Genomic DNA, 14,876 nt, shown 5'->3' on the forward strand with positions numbered 1-14,876 from the left:
AGTCACTCACCTTTGACCCCTGGAGAAACCATATCCTTTATTCCTTTGAAATGAGAGCTGTTTCTTTTATGGGCATCATTTTATACTGCCTTAAAGTTTCTCCAGTAAACTAGACTATTACTTTCAAATTAAGTCTCGGAGTTTTAGAATATGGTCAGAATGTTGACAATTTCTTTGCTTGGATGTCATAAATGGTTTCTAGTCCAGTTCATGGTAGAGTCTTTGTTCCTATCTGAAGCCTTTTGAGTAGTAATTATTTATTGTTCACATTACTAACCACATTCTAAACTCTCATCAGAATGGCCAGTTAGGTTTTCCTCTAGCACTGCAGGAGATCCTTCCTCTGCAGCTACAAACTCATACATTTTCCCAGAAAGTCTATAAACCTTGTGGCAAGATGTAGCCACTACAGAGACATAGAGTTGTGTCCAAATACCTGATACAAGCAACTTAAGGGAGGGAAGGTTTAGTTTGGCTCAAAGCTTCAGAAGGTTTAACTCATGGTGATGGAAATGGCATGGTAGAAGGAGTGGAAGTTCATGGTTGGAGGAGCATGTGTCCTATGCTCCTCATATTTCAATGGCAGAGAGGAAGCAACCATAGACAATGTACCCCAAAGACCCTGATGCTTCTCACATTGCAATGCCAGGGAGGGAGCAGCCAGAGACAATGTACCCCTAAGGCCAATCTCCAGGACCTGCTCTGTTCAGTTACCTTCCAGCTGCCACAGTTTCTAAACCTTACAGATTAACACTATCCACTGGAGATGGGCATTAATAATGAGACAGTGGGAGACATTTCAGGTTCAAGTCATCACAACCATGTACCCATCCAGGAGAGGTCAGTCAGGTCACATTTAGTTACTGAGTTATCTCTGAACTGATTTCTATAGTGCCTGAACTAGTTTACATTGTCAAGAGCAGTATAGAAGGGGCTCATTTCTCTTCAAAGCCTTGCCAGCTTTTGGTACTTTTCTTCTTCTTTTTTCTTTGTTAAAAGACATATATTCTAAACAGCATGAGACGTGATCTAAAACTTGGCACTTTTAAACTTTTTTATTTTTCTCATTATTTTCTACATTTTTTCTATTTCTATATACATCAACTAATTCCCTGTAGATGACTAACTGGAAATGAGAAACAGTATATTCTTAAACATCTTCATTTCTGAACTCAGCTTGTACCTTCCTCCTTGTCATTCTGGGAGAAATCTTCTCACACTCTGATGAAACCTTCTGCCTTCTCTTTTCTCTTTTTCCCAGAATGCATCATACTCTCTCTCATTCTGTCCTTTCTCCCGTCCTCAACTCCTCCTCCACTTCTCATTACCTCTCTTCTCTCCTTTCTCCCTTTCATCAGTCTACATTATTATTTAGTTTGTGGTTGGCCAATTCTTCTATTGAAACATAATATTTATCTAATTTTTTACCACTCTGTTTGACATTCAGCTAAAACCTTGAACAAATCTAGGCCTAACACATATTTCCAATAAATTTTACATCCTTACCCATTTTTCCAGGTCACTGAATAAAGGCCCTTTCTAGCATTAAAAGAAAGGAGAGCCTTTATGCTACTAATACCAATATTCTAACATTTTTTTTTTCATTCATTTGGTACCTTAACTGAGTCCAGTTTGCAAAGAACCGTCTTGAAGGAAATTAACCACCATAAGTAGCCAAAAAATTCTGAAATTCTATACATTAAACTGTAATATCTTGTTAGTAAACTATCTTAAGTAGTAAACTTCCCAGGAGCTCATTTTTATTGTGAATTAGTTAACTAGAAAGTTCACTAAACAGAGCTTAGGAACTAGCAGAAGATATGCAAAATGATATGAGATCTGAGAAGATATCTCAGAGGGAATGGTACTTGCCATACAAACAGGGTCTGAGTTTGAGTTATCAGAAGCCACATTAAATGCAGCAGTAGAGCCATATGATCTGTGAAAGGAGGGGCAGAGACATGGGAATCCCTAGAAGCTGTAGGTCAGTGTGTCTGTCATAAGCCATAGCCAAAAATCAAAGAGACCATCTCAAACACAATGGAAGGTGAGGACAAACACCTAAATTTGTCTTCAAATTCTACACCTACACCCTGGCATCATGGCATGCTTGAGCTCACACTCACATACAGGAGTGTGTTCACATGCATACATGTGTGCATGCAGATATGAGTGAACACACACACACACACACACACACACACACACACACACACCAGGAAATGAATGGTTATTTGGACATTGAATTAAGAGACTGAATAGCTAAGAGATAGGATGGAAGAGGGATATGGAAGTTGTATCCGAACAAATTCTAAACAAACATAACACTGTGAAACACACGTGTGTACTAGTTTTGTTTTGGGACAATGTCAGAGAGAGAAGGTTCTGAATAGCAAAGACAATGAGAGGATCAACAAAACTTAAGGACTGAATCAATAGGTACATTGATTCAGTGTCTCTGTTTTTTGTATTCAGTGATACAGGATATAATGGCACCAGTTTGTTCTTGGTCTTCAACCTTGTCTAGTCCATTTGCTTGATACTAAAGTAGCAAAAGAGTTCTAGAACAGCTCACAACAGGCATTTACTTTTCCTAGTAGCAGCTCAGGTACTTCTTCTCTGTGCTTCTTTCTCTTTATCTCCTTCCTCAGAAAACAATGTATGCTGTGTAAGCATGTACAGGCCAAAACAGTCTGGCTGTGGGCTCAAAGTTATCTTAAAAAGAAGTACACTAGCATTATTGATAATCTGACCTATCCTATGCTGTCTTCACTTCTGCACAGTTAGCTCTCCATGGGGTTGTATTTTTTTTTTTTTTATGGCAGAAACCAATAATAACAAATACCCATTCTACTGTGGAGAAAAGCAATAGAACCCAGCAGTTTGAGTGATCATACAATTTTGATTACTCCAGAGTCTCTGGATGGCTTTCCCTCAAAGAGGTATATGATCTGCACACTATATGCTTTATGCCTTGGGAAACAGAATTGTCAACAAGTTTTTTTTTCAAATCATCAAGGTAAGATTTATGTTTATCTTAGCAAAGAATTATAGGTATTATAAAACAGAATTGTTCCTAGGTAGTTTCATTGTCTTGGCTAGACTATCTAAAGAGTGAACGGAGTGTTTCTGGAAAATGTTCACATGTTCTCATATCTAATTATTTCTTCAACCTCAACTTTTTTTCCCAAGTGTCATAATGTTTTATCCTATCTAATTTTCAACTCTTTTTTACTCTCACATCTGGGAACCTGAATAATAAAGGGTATTGAGCTTACCTTCATAAACAACAGTTAAGACAAAGCTAGAGGACCGATACCCTTATCATATGGCAGAGAAAATTACACCTATCCTGAAGCATATGTAGAAAAGGACAGCCACTGGTAGAAGGCAGCATCCTGGTCACTAAAGGTTTTATCTGTAGTGACATGGGTGGTAAATGCCCTTTAGGGTGCAATGGGAAGAGCATTTAAGATATGGGAACAAGAGAAATAATGCTGTAAAAGATAGTAGAATTGGCTAATTGCTGCTAAAAGTGTTGATTCTTTGCAGAGAGATACTGGGGCTATAAGAAACCATAGCCAGATGGTTAAGGCTAGAACTGAGTCTACAATGTAGGCTATTGGAGTAGACTTATGTACAAGTGAACCAGAGCAGGAGGCTTAATAGTACCTACTGTAGTAGTCAAGAAACTTATTTTATTATTGTTATTTTGATTTTATGTGTACTGGTGTTTTGCTTGTATGTCTGTATGTACATCACATGTATGCAGTTCCCATAGAGGACAGAAGAGGACATTTAAATTTTTGGAACTGGATTTATAGACCTTTGTAAGCCACCATGTGGGTGCTGATAGTTGAACTGAGCTCCTCTGGAAGAGCCACACCTGCTCTTAACCACTCAGCCATCTCTCCTGCTCTTCTAGAGACTTTTAAATGTCTAGGCATGACAGATTTGTTGTGCTATTTAAGGGTCCTAGCCCAAAGTGCTGTATATTCCAAAACTTAGAAAAACAAAACAAATCAGATGCACAACACTCCAAGAACTTTTCTCTTTCATGTGTTTGGAAGCATCTGAGATTAAATATTGTTAGATATAAAATAAAAAAGTATGCAGATGTTCTTTGTCTCTCTCTGGCTCTCTGTCTCTGTCTCTGTCTCTCTGTCTCTCTCTCTCTCTGTGTGTGTGTGTGTATGTGTGTGTGTGTGTGTTCTGGAGTGGGGTATGTGTAGGACACCGGATAGGAGAAGAAATGGGCTGAATATCTATTCTTGGTGGCTATGCTAACTGTTTTTTTTTCCCCCAGGGCCTACTAGCTCTTTTCCAAGGAGCAGGGCCTCTGGCTCCTACAATTAATATTGGTTTTAGGTCATATTTCAACTATGTGTAATTCAAGTTCCTCAATGCCTCTGAGTTTGATGCCTCGTCTCTCCAGAGGAATAATGACATTTGAAATGAGTCTGGGGTTTGGAGGAGTAGAAATAATCAAATACCCTTTGGTTACTAGATGAGTACCAAAAGAGGCTATTTATTCACAGTGTGCTAATGAGACATTAATGTTGCTTAAACAAAGACCCCAAGGTAGAAAGAAGGGGATAAACCTCTAATTTGGAAGAAAGGAAGGCTTTACACATACTCTGGTTTGGGACAGAGAAGTTTGAGGTGAACTGGCTAAGGAAAAGTGGACCATTTGTATAATTACTTTGAGGAAAGCAGTTCATTTTTCTCTCCATATAGGTGCACAGGAGCAGAGGTCTGTCTGTGAGCACATGCTAAGTGTTTTGTGCCAGTTGCTTCAGGGATCATCATTTGGCTTTGTAGACTGACTGCTGGGTCAGTACTAGGTCTTTTATCCATGTGTTAGCTCTGTCCATTCAACTTCTCACCAGAGCAGCTCTAGCCTGTTCCTCTGGGAGATGAAGATGCTGGTTTTCATTTGGTTTGGTACTACTATGCTTTCTAAACAACTCTCAACTCTAGCTTCTTTAGAGGTTTTTATTTTTTATTTTGAGAATCTTATACATGGGCTCTGCATCTACATCATTTGCATGCCAACTCCAATCAGTCTCGTGTTTTTTTATTCACTCTCAAATTCACGATGTGCTTGTATTTATTATTGTTACACACACACACACACACACACACACACACACACACTATACCTGATGAATCCACTTAGTGTTGCTTATATGCGTCTAGGGCTGACCACTTGGGACTGGATAACTTATCAGTGGCTCATTGCTGGAGAAGCATGAATGACCCCTCAGCAGCATTATTTCTCTGTAAAGAGATGAAGAGCTGTGGAGGAGGTAGGAGGGAGTGTCCTTTCAGGAACTATTACTTGCCTCATGCTATAAGATGTACAAAGATCTTTCCTTTACAAAACAATGGGTTCCTGCCCATTTTAGGAGTTGCCCTCACTTCTACTCTCTCTTGCAATATATTTAGTGGAAAATCTCAACATAATCTGACTGTGGGAATGTTGGGCCTGATCATGGAAGAATGAGATTATACACCACAGTAGTTGTAAGAATTAGCCAATATGTACTGTCCAGAGCAGTAATCCTCATCTTGTGAATGACTCTTTCTCAGAGGCTAACTAAGACCATTGGAAAACATAGATATTTACATTATGATTTGTAACAGTAGCAAAATTATAGTTATGAAGTAAGAATAAAAACAATTTCATGGTGGGTGGCTTACCAGAACATGAGGAACAGTATTTAAGACTCATAGAAAGGTTGAGAATCATTGAACTAGAGCTCAAAGGGAACTATGGAACTGGATTTTGAAGGTAATAAATGCTATCTATGCCTAAATCCATTAATTTTAGAGAAGTCTCTTGGTACATCAGATTTAACTCTAGCTAAGAGGCCAAGAGGTTGAGGGGATGTACTGATTATAATAGAAATGCTTGAGGTTCCCTGGAGAAGGTAGATATGGAGGGATGTAGGATACACCATTGTTAAAGGCACAAAGAAAATTCCAGTGATAGGGACATCAGCATCCCCCAGATCAGTTTTGGACATTGTAGAATGGAGGAATGGTCACAGGGCTAGGCTCATAATTAACAATAAAGATGAAAGATATCTCCAGGAATAGAAATTGTGTGATAGATCCCACTGATCAGAAGCTAAAAGGTAGCAAAACCCCACAATGACTCTGAATAGTTTCATAATGACTGAGAGACAGCCAAGGGAGATGAATGTCACACTGAAATAACACATAGTAGTAGCAGCAGCAACAGCAAAACAGCTGCACAAAAACAATACATAAAACACCTGAAAGGTGGAAAATAAGGACATAGTGCTTGTTTGTGTGGTGTGTGTCTTTTTTAAAGAAAGAAAATGATATAGTCAAACTGTTAAAATCTTGTGCCGAGGCATGGTTGAAGGACCAGTAAAATATATGATTCTCTAAAACAACATAATTTTACTTGTAAAATGAGTCTGCTTTTGCAAGTTGTTGATTTAAATAATTTAGATACATATTAAAACTCCTATGTGGACATTAGAGAATTGCTTATGAGTGCTTAGGAGTCAGTTCTTAATAAAGAACTGGGGAGTGCTTTAGTGGTGGAAGGTACTTCTGACCTCTAAATTCCACCCCCATCCCCAGCTTCTCTTGTGAGGACAGCTGCCCTTTCTCTCCAATGAGTTTCTTATCTCCCTCATAACCCAGCTTTTCTCTGTATTCACTCCATAAGCCAGAGCTATAGGCAGACCTGTGAAGGGCAGAGTAATAAGTTAAGAGGATTTCAACATTTGCTAAATAATGTCAACAAAAATATGGAGCATATAGATGGCAATAAATAATTTTGTTCTGGTAGTGAGAAAATAATTCTGAACTGAGGGACTATCTGCTTAGTTTATATCATTCAGAATAGATAGTCAAGTCCTATACCCTGTGGAGCCTAGTGTTTAGTATAGTCAAGATGCCTATAATAAAGAGGAAGAAACTGAAGGCACAGTAGACAGGACTATTAGAGTAGAAGTATCAGTAGTTAATGACAAGTAGTAACCATGACATTACTGTTATAGTTTGCATCCTTGCATCCTGTGTGCTGTGAAACAAGATGGCCCAGAAGACCCCATTTGCCAAATACTTATAAATTTATGATGAGATTTTCAAGATTCTTAAAAATGCTACTGTTAATTTGAACTTCGGATGGAATGGGGATTATGGTATCTCAAAGTGGTTATGACTTAGTATCAAAATTTAACTATCACAGGCAAAATGATTGCCTTAATACAATACTACACAAATCCAGGAATGCAAAGAATCCGAGTAGTGCATTCAAGTAGTGAACCTCAAGGTGCACAGGACTACACTGGATGGATCTACACTAAAAAATTTAAATATATTGTATTTTGATATAGAGAAAACAAAGAATTTGCCAGGGTGAACGAATATGTTTGTTGAGTCATGAGTTTTGTTGGAATGTGGAAAACATTCATCATTATCTTAAATCATTATGTTCATTTTAAGTTTATATTAACCCTTTTGATTTTTGAAAGACTCCATTGCTTATTGGCTAGAGATGGGCAGTAAGAATGTTGGTGGCTAAGCGTACTTCAGGACCAAGTCCACTTCCCATTGAGTTCAGCAGTCCTGTAAAGCAAGTACATTGTTGCTTTCCCACATTGGTGAGCAGGTAGTTGGCACAGATTTACTGTGCAACTGGCACTATTGTCACATTCATATATTTGCTTATATACAAATGGAATGGATGAGCTCAATTTCTGTCAGCAGATCCCTAAGGGCATCTTCAGATCTAATGAATTTTTAGGAAATATTATGACTGTTTTATCCAAGACGTATACACTATATCATAATCCCTATGTGATAGTATTTGGAGACAGGAAATTTGGGAAGTAATTAGTTTATGGTGAGATTAATGTTATTATTAACAGGACACAGAGATACAGGATTTGTTTCTACAACTCTCTTTCTTTTGTAAGTCATGAAGGATAGTGAAATTATCTCCAAATAGGAGATGGGTCCTTAGCATTTTGTCACCACTTTGATCGTGGACTTTTCATTCTCTAGAACTATGAAAAATAATAACAGCTTTAGTTGTAACAGTGCAAACTGACTGATAGAGAAGTTATCACAGAACACAGCATACCATTGCATACATGGTTAAGTTTTATTATAACAAAAGAATACAGAGTAAGGTTAATGAAAGAAAGAGGAATATGATGCAAAATCTAGGGGAAACCATGAAAAAACTCCCAGAGTCCTCACTAATTGGAGTCATGTAGGACATTCTTCATTTATCCAGGAAGGAGTCATGTCAGTGAAACTTCGTGTCTACAGTACCAGTAGGGCTTATACCAGATTCTTCTTGGTATGCACCAAAAACCCAGCCCTCTAAAAGGAAAGCAAGCATTTGGCATAATCCATGTTGCTTACACTAAGACTTTAGGTGTGATAATTTACCTTAGTTTGTACCTGTAGTTGTACTTACAGAATAGTAGGAAACTTTTTGAAATGGAAGTTTCCAGATGCTAGCCCAGTAACAATACTACAAATAAGTTTTTCTAAGAGGCACACTCAGACCAGCTGTGTAAACTCTCCTGGGAATATAGGAATCAACAGAGGAGTGGTGCACTGCCAGGGCAGTGGAGAAATAAGACCGCCATGAGCACTCATCCTTGTCCCCGTTAATTTAACCTGTCTTTTGTTCTTTGAAGAAGATGGATGAGCCTTGGAAAATAATAGAGGGTTATTGAAACTATAATCAGATTGAGGCTTTTTGTAACAGCTGCGCCTCCAGATGCAGTTTTGTATCAAAACAAATCATCAAGTTTTCAAACATCAGCATGAAAAAAATGTATTGCTTTCTTTACTCCATCATACATCCAGCTCTAGAAATATTTTGTTCTCAATTAAGTAGACAACAATACTCTTGTAATGTCTATGTGTGTGACACATGTATGTTTGTATGTATGTGGCATATGTAACTGTAAGTGTTCATGTGTGGGTTCTCACATACATGTGCTTGTGTGTACATGGGTATGTGGAGTTTAGAGGCTGATTTCAGGAGCTTTTCTCAAATGCTCTCTACTTTACTTTTTAAAACAAAGTCTGTTATTGGCATTCACCAATTCAGCTAGATTAGCTGGGCAAGGAGTCTTGTGTATTGGGGTCTCTGCTTTTTGGTGCTGGAATTATGAGAGAATGCCACCGATTTTACATAAGGGCTAGAGGTTTGAACTAAGGTTCTTATGCATTTGCAGATCTTAATTTTTTTCTTTTAAATCCAATTGTCAATTTTATCAAATGAAGACTCAGTAGTCAGATGCTGGGGTGAAAGCCTATTAGCTCAGAGAGGCAGAGAAGGCACCCAGCTCACCTTACCCCCCAACCAACATCTCAGAAGAGCCTGCTCTCCTCCATACTCTCTCTAAAACCTTTCAAACTGAAAGGTTTGTCTTCTGGTGTGTTTCTCTATCCACCCATATGACATCCTCTCACTCTCTATGGGTTTTTAGTATGTTTACTCCCTGTCAACTGGATGCTTGCTCTGTCTCTCAACCTATGGTAACTTTATTTACTCTTGTTTACAATAAACAGGAGGTTCTTGGATTAAAGGTGTGTGTACTCTCCCCCCATGAGCAAGCCTGAGAGACCTTGGTTGCCACAGCAAGGTCAAGTGACGGGATCTAGGTGGAGTTACCCACCTTGGCTGCCCGGAACACAGCAGAACTGCCCCTGGGCTTGCCCTGAGACATCTCCGCCGTGACCTGGAATGGACTATGGATTATCCCACCCATCTGAAACCAGGAGGGGTTGTGGGTTGGGTCTTCCCCTTTAAATTGAGAGCTGAACATTAAAGCTTTGGGCCTTGATCAGAGAACTTTGTCTTGGCCTCATCTCTTCTCGCCCTCCTTCCCCCTTCATTCCCAGCCCCCCTTTCAGGTGAATCCAGTTGACTTGTGGCCGCGGGCGGCTACAGGTGTGAGCTGGGACTCAACTGTATCACAACAAGATACAGACTTTTTACTAGTATGAAATTTTGGGGTTCGAAGTATGATGAGATATCCTACAGCACACAGCAAACACTTTACTGAGTAAGTCATCTTTCCAGCCCTTACTGTTACTTTAAGGTACAATCACTCCATTTGTGGTTTGGAGAGATTTGATGATCTTATTATTGGACAAGGCACCGTGTTCACCCATGACGAACATGACTTGTTCTGGCAAATCTGGCCATCGTGAACTAGCTCATTGCCCAGAGCCCTTGGGAAGTCTATATATGCGGAAATTTATTAAACACACACACACACATACACACACACACACACACACACACACACACACACACAGACACACTATTTTCATGAAGTTATGGAGAGTTGAGAGCTAACTGGAACTGGAAGACAATTTGCTCCATTTTGTCCATCACATCTCTAAGGAAGAGGCAGAAAAATCAGTTAGATTCTTTGAAGTTTTGAAAAAAAGATGGGTATAAAGGGAAATATGTGGTAGCTAAATAAGCCAACGCTCTTGAACATCTGTGGAAGATTAATTAATCCACCCCACAAGACTGTCTAATATAATAGCAACACACTGACAGGTTCTATCTCTTTTGATCAAAGCCAGCAAACATTTCTTCTATTCTTGAGAAATGACTACTATGGACAGATAGAGTCCCATCTGGGAGACACCAGTGATGTTGCCACTGGTGCAGCTTTAAGTAAATGGGATGCAACATGACCCACCGCACCATGCATCAAAGACTCCATCACCTGATCAGCAAAAGTAGAAGAGTGCACAAGACTAGACTTGAAGAGGTCCCAAATTCCCAAGCCATATGACTAATTCATGTTTTCTTTTTGTTTTTCTAAATTTCCACTTTTAAATGCCTTGTTTCTGTCTGTCTCTTGGCACTGAGCTGCAGTTTTATCAACAGCCATCTCTGTGACACACTGAGTTTTTAAAATAGATGGAAGTGAGCTTGATGAGTTAGCATTTTATTTCTAGATATATTCTCCCAGGGCTTATAATTTTAAATATGTTCATTATGTTGAAGCTTTTGTGAAGAAAGTAATTTTTTATTCATTCTTTGAGAGTTTTGTGCATGTGTACAATGTATTTTGATCACATCAATATTACATTTCTCCTCCAACTCTTCTTAGACCCACTCTTTTAAACCACACCCCTCCCAATTTCATGTCTTGTTTTCCAGTGCTGTTCGCCTGGGGAGGCATGGGGCCATGCACTGCAGCATGGACATTGTAAGTGGAGCCACTTCCCTGAAGAAAACTGACACTCCCTACCCAGGCAGTCTTCAATAGCCAAAACTCCTCAGCTCTTGGAGCTGAGGGACAATGTTGTGAGTCCCTAACCAAAAATTGACTGGCTTCATCTTTTGAAGGTCCTCTGCAGGTGACCCATCAGCTGTGAGTTCATGAATGCATGTCCAGAAGTTACTGTATGGTAGCCATTTTGCTAAGCCACTGGCTATCTCAAATAAAGATTAGAATTACTAGTCAGTGCTTGTCCTTTGATTGTTTTTCTTCTCAGTATAAAACATTATTTTAGTGTCTTTTCTTCATATCACTGATGGTGAGATATTGTGAATGTAAACAGTATTGCTTTATACATAGTATGTATTGTCTCTTTGTTTTTAAGACTCTCTCTCTCTCTCTCTCTCTCTCTCTCTCTCTCTCTCTCTCTCTCTTTTTCTCCTCTCATGTTTCTGCTAACAGAGAATCTAATTGAATTTATCTTCATTTATATTGTACCCTGATATGTCAAGTTTGTATGTTTTCTCATTTCTGGGAAAATTATTTAAATCATTAACTGAGTTCATTGTCTCACGTAGCACTTCTGTGAACTTTGTCTAGTCACATGCTGAACCTTGTCATCCTGTGCTCCTGTCTCTTAAGCTATATTTCTTACTTTCATATTTCTCATGTAAGCTGAATTATTTATACATAAGGCATTCAATATACTAAACTCTGTGTTCATTTTTATTGTACTCTGTTTATACACTCTGCTTCATTTTTTATTGCCACAATTATAATTTTAGGGATTACTCACAAAGTCATGTTTACTTATCAGATAGTGCCTGTTTGTTGCCTGTGTTTTTAGGGTTTAATCTCATTACTATAAGTAGTTGCTTTATTTCCTTTATCATTTGTCGATAATATATTAAACACAGCCAGTTTGTTGACCATGTTCCCTCTGTCATCAACTTGATTTGCACATGGTAAATGATGTCTCATGATAACCTCAATTTGAATGACCATAATCTGTGAAAATCCTGAATTGGATTTTTTAAAATATCAGGAATCTTCTATAACAAATTCCTGTACTTTGTGAAGCAGTATCAGTAGTAATTTTTCATTTTTTCAGATTGAAATCTTTTAAGGAACTATTTCGTTTTAAGTACAATGTGGCTCTGCTCTTGGTATTATTTCTCCTCATCTGGCCTTCTTTGCATTAGAAGCTTCCCCTAAAGTATTTTAATAACAAACTAGTTCATCTGCTCTATATTCATCACTCTCTGTTCTCAACACTTGCTTTTCATTTTCTTCCAAGTATAGAATTTAGTTCTTCATTTAAAATTTATATTCTATTCTACCCAACCTAGAGCATCTCTAGGTAATCTTAGAGGTGGCTTATTTCCTATCTAGATTTTTAGCATTGCTGTATGTGTTTGTGTCAGAGATGTGTTGTAGGTACTTGAGTACTTGTAGGCAGGATTAGACATGGCTTGGCATGCGTGTGGATGTCAGATGACGTGTTCTGGGAGTGGGTTCTCTCCTTTCGCCTTGAGTTACAGGAAAAAGCTCAGGTAGTTGGACTTGTACAACAAGCACCCTTTCCTGCTGAGCCATCCTGTTAGACCATCAAGTAACTGGTTTTAAATTATCAAATGCAATCCACCCTTTTAAAACCAAAATTAGAAACACTGTATGCTCATTTTTATAAATATCTGCATATGCCTTTATATAGGTTGCAAATTCTCTTAAAGTCAGAATCACTGAATTATTCTGTATTGTATCTATCTATCCCATCTTTCTTTTGTCTAGTCCTAATGGTTAGCAAAAATTAGGTACTTTATTTTTTTAGAAGTGTAAATCTATATTTAAGATGTTTATTGAATATATTACACTTGGCATCTTTCCTAGGAACTTCATAATTACCATGATGTGATCTCAGTTAATAAATTTCAACCCAGTCATCTCTAGGCCTCAGTGAATGTTTCTATTTAGAGTTTATGTCCAGGGTCCCTTTTTAATTCTTATATGATCCTGGAAAGGTGTCTACTATATCTGAGTTATAGCTTTTAAAGGTAACATAGGAATTAATACAAGAGTGATGTTTTGATGTGATAAGACAAGACAGAAGAAACCCTCAGTAAGAGTCAGAACACTGGGCATCATTAAACTCACCTCAGATAGAATCAACCTGCTTGATTTCTATCTATAGATAGTATCTATATTCTCTGATTCCCTACTCCCTCTGGTACCTATAGAGAAAGTGAGACAAACTGTAAACAGTTGAAATTCATTTTATCTTTTGAAGCAAAAAATAAACTTGTCTCGGCAAATGTTACCCTACTGAGCTGCACTGGCTTATTTTGGTTTCATCATCCTGGTTCATTTATTCTCCAAATTATGAATGACACTTGAACAACGTAAGATAGAGCTATTTTTAGCAGGTAGTAACAATTAATGAAGCAGTTTACCATCTGAAACTAGGTAATAAACAACCGCAACAGCAACATATGTGACTTTTTCAAAATTAAAAAGTTAATATATTAAACTATTATGACACCTGAATTTAGAATCAGGATGTAAAATTAAAATCCTTCTGTCTTCTCACCTTATTTCATGCTGTTTTCTTCTTTCTTTTCTGATGTCTCTTCTTTCTTCCTTATTCATTTTTCTTATCTTTCTTCTTTCTACCTTCTCAAACCTTATTTTTAAAAGACGAAAATCTGAAATAAACTTTATACATTAGGATCCTTCATTGACTTTGTGTTGTGAGATGTGAGAGTTTCTGCTACATAAAGTTGAAATTTCAAATGCTAAGATGTCTTGAAAACTAACAAAAGCTTTAGAAAAAAAAAAGATGTCCAAATTCATCATGTGATCGTGGTTCAGACGTCTTATTTGAAAGATTTTTGCTAGTACACTCTTAACACAAGTAAAATTATTGTAATCCATCATTATTTTCATCCATGTGACAATCAAATTCAGTTGTTTGAGCAACTAGAATTTGCCAGAGAAGCAAGGATAAAAAAGTCACAGTCATGCCCTGTTTCATGTGTATGCACACATGAAATGTATTACACAGCATAGTAGTAGATATAGTATATTTCCAGGGAAAATTAGCTACAAAGTAAGTAAGGTTCTTCCTTTTCTTGTTTTTTTGTTTGTTTGTTTTTCTGTTTTCATTTTTGTTTTTCGAGACAAGATTTCTTTGTGTTGCCCTGGCTGTCCTGGACTTCACTTTGTAGACCAGGCTGGCCTCGAACTCAGAAATCTGCCTGCCTCTGCCTTCCAAGTGCTGGGATTAAAGGCATGCACCACCACTGCCTGGCACTTCTTTTTCTTAATCTTACACATTTCTTACATTTTGAATTCTTCTGACTCATTCATTCATTTGCATGTCCTAGGTCATTTGTGTGTATGTGTGTGTGTGTGTGTGTGTGTGTGTGTGTATCCATGCATATGCCATATCTGTGGATACAGGGCAGAGGTATACAAACTTGTACAACTTGCAGGGCCTTGTACTTCCACAGTATGGATGCTTGGGATGGAACTCAAGTGGTTAGAGTCAGTGGCAGCCACCCTTAACTATGGAACTATCATGCCAGTACCACAGGGTGGCTTTTTGGGGGTTTGAGTTTCTCC

This window comes from Arvicanthis niloticus, chromosome 8 (genome assembly GCF_011762505.2).
Source record: "Arvicanthis niloticus isolate mArvNil1 chromosome 8, mArvNil1.pat.X, whole genome shotgun sequence".
NCBI classification, from domain to species: domain Eukaryota; kingdom Metazoa; phylum Chordata; class Mammalia; order Rodentia; family Muridae; genus Arvicanthis; species Arvicanthis niloticus.